The following is a 3,392-nucleotide window of genomic DNA, read 5'->3' as shown; positions in this document are numbered from 1 at the left end:
AGTGGGGCCAGACTCGGAGGGCAGGGGGTGGGGAGCAGGCCTGGACCTAGAGCGGCAGAGAGTGGGATGGAGCAGGGCTGGACCCAGAACAGCAGGAGATGAAGGGGGTGTGGAGCGGGGCCAGACATGGGGCTCCGTCCCTGTCCGCCCCACCCTGTGCCATTCTTGATGGTCAATTTGCTAGTTTCTAATGTTGTATTTGTAAAAATCCTATAGCTATGTGATCCGAAGAACTGACCTGCAGTCTACTCTGAATAGTTACACATAAAGTGCAAATTTATTTCTGTATATAATCATAGTCTCCTTAAACCTCCTAGCACAACCTTCCAATCTGTTATCTCTAAGGCTTTCCCAGGTTTCTTATTTTTAAAATGAAAAAAGAAGGGGAAAAATGAAGTTATATGTGCATTGAAGGGAAATAATCATAAAAATTAAATGCACCTTTAATTGCTTATCATCACTTACAGGACTGGAAAGTAATCTTTCCAATTCTAAAGGTGGATTTAAGTTAATAAAGGCACATTTTAGAACTTACTTTCAGCATTTTCAAAATTTTAATTCCTACTTTAATAAAGGTATTAGATATTCAGAAGCATGTTTACATCTTTAATGGCAGCTTTTAAATATAAGGACTTAAAGCTACAAGCAGCCTTAGAACATCTTTAGAGATAAAGCTATTTTCACTTCCAAGCTACACCCATTGGGCAGTACAACAGGACTGGTACTTTTGGGGCAGCTGTGGCACCCCTGGTGGCCATACTGCTCCTGTCCTGCTCTTGTTCTAGGATCTCCTCCTGTCACTTCTTCCTGCCATGCCTTAATATTCTTAGTTAATTTTGGAAAGAGAAGCTGCCCAAGGGCCCTAGAGTGAGCTCTGTCCTGTCTTCCTTCCAGCAGATACCTTTTGGACCTGATAGTCCCTATCTAGTCTTCTCATTCAGTGGGCCCGCCTGCTCCATATGTGCCTTCCCTACAGCCTCACAAATGATACTGTTTAATCATTTCCCTTTGTTGAGGCCTTGGCCTTCCCAGCCTCCACCCCTTTACTCTCATTGGACCTTCTAGCCCCAGCTCATTGTGTTGGACCTGGCTTCTGGGCTCCAGCGATTTCAGGCCCTCAGCTCTGGCTCTGGCCCCTCTAGTGCTTTGGGCCCCTAGCCCTAGTCCTGGGCTCCATTTCCATCCTAATCTGTGTGCTCTCTCCACCCTGCTCAGGGCTCCCGATATACCCTGCTCACTGCACTGTGTCCACTGAGCCCATCTGGCTTCAGCCCAGATTAGGCTTCAGCTTTACTCTTGGCTACCAGCGTATTTAACCCAAGATGCTTCTCAGCCCCAAGCTCCCAGAACCCTAGCAAAGCTTACTACAAACATTCACTCCTCAGGCACTACTTAAATATTCTCTCATCCCTAATAGTTCTGGCACAAACTGCCACTTGTAACTATAACAAAAGAACAAGCCCTCTTGGCTATAAACATAACTCCTCACAGAAGTCCAGAACCTAAACAGCAGGTCCTCAGCTCACTTGTGTAACTTCCCCTTACCCTGAGTCATACAGTATTTCCCTTTTAAATTATCAGCACTCTATCTGCCTGGTCCAGGGTGGCCCAAGTGTCCATCACGAGTTCCTCTGCATCTCTCCTGTTCTGGAGCTCCTTCTTCTGTGATCTCCAGGATCAAACTGCTTCCCTAGCTCAGGACTTGGTTTTAGGCCAGGGGGGCTCTTCTCAGTGTCCTCCTCTGGAGAACTTATTTTCACATTTTGAACCTTTGACCCCCATATACTCCTACCCTTTTCTTCCTTACCTGTCCCACCCCCTAAAAAAAATTAAAATTTAGTTGTATCTTTCAAAATTTGGCCTCACACAGTGGGGGCTATTAGTTAAGTAGCTGGGCCTTAAGGCCCAGGATCTCTGGATGATACAAATAGGGAAGACTTGGTTTTATATTCTTCTCCAAACTCTTCCCCTTTGTGATCAGGTGACTCACCCTGCCACCTTCAGGGTTTTCTCATCAGGGCCTGACATCTAGTTTCCATGTACAATTACTGCTCCAGCTGCATCCTAGTTGCCCAGCTAGGTTCTGCCCTATTGTCCTATTGCAGCATGGCTTCTTCTACAATAAACACTCCTAGCCTTTGGCATCTAATTGCCTGATCTCTGGCAGCCAGCTTGCTCTCAGCAGTGTTCCCTTGACTGGCTTCAGGTGTTCCCGTTTTCCTTAATGAGCAGCTCTCTGCCTAGGTACTTCTTTGCTGCCTGCTCCTTTGCAGCTAGCCTCTATTCAGCTGTTTGGACTCTATCTGCTGCAAATTTTTCCCTTAAAGTAACAGGATATCCTGGCTCCCTGTTACAGGCAGAAGTCCACTTTTGATTTGAAAAGGTGGAGAAAAGCACAGTGACATAGAATAGGAACTGGCCACTGTCTTTCTAGTTTTAAGCTCTTGATAGAAATTTGTATTACAAAAATAATGGTTAGATTTAAAATGCTAGTTGACATATTAAAAAAATACATAGTATTTGGTAAGTGGTTTAGTAATATTAAACAAAAGCTACTGAACATTTTCTTGGAGATTTTTGGGAGCTTATTGCTCCCAGGAAGCTCCATTTATATATACACCATTTATACATATGCCTTGACTGCAGCATATTGAGCCACACCGCAGAAGCCCTGGCTGGCAGAGGGCCTGGGATGCCAGTCTGGGGATGCTCCTACTGGGCAAAATGTGCTGCAGAGGGGCTGGATGGGGTACAAACATGCTTCAGCATGGGACTAGCCAGCTGACAGCCCCAACATTGAAGCACCCACTTGCCCCAGCCAGCCAGATCAGCATCTACATGTATACTGATATGCAAAAAATAACTCTGCTGCAGGGTAGTACTTGTAAATAAATGCAAGTACTACCCTGCAGCAGAGTTATTTGAATAAAGGCCAGCTGTAAAGGAGCAGGCAGCAAAGAAGCACAGTTACCTGCAGAGTTTATTAATTTCCTGCACCCTAATAAAGATGCACGTGTAGACACTGACACATTTACTGTGGAGCTAATTAGTTGACTACAGTAAATGTTTCATGTAGACATGTCCTTGGAGAGGGAAGTATAAATGTAATGCTTGTAAGCACCCTTTAAAAACAAAACAGTAAATAAAGTATACTTCTGACATCCTCCTTTGCTCTGAAATACTGTGCTAACTTTAACTTAATTTTAATATAACTTTAAATTAATTTTAATCACTACATTATACTAAATATCTCTAATGATTTCTTTCTAGATAACAAATAACATTAAAGCCACAAGATATGGTGCACAGTTTCTGTATGAAAAATACTTTAGTAGAAATTTAATTCAAAAGTTACATTTATTTAAATACACTTACACAGCAGAACTGTAGGG

Source organism: Alligator sinensis, unplaced genomic scaffold (genome assembly GCF_000455745.1).
Source record: "Alligator sinensis unplaced genomic scaffold, ASM45574v1 scaffold631_1, whole genome shotgun sequence".
In the NCBI taxonomy this organism is placed as follows: Eukaryota; Metazoa; Chordata; order Crocodylia; family Alligatoridae; genus Alligator; species Alligator sinensis.
The sequence above is the reverse complement of the archived record's forward strand: the minus strand, read 5'-3'. Positions refer to the sequence as shown.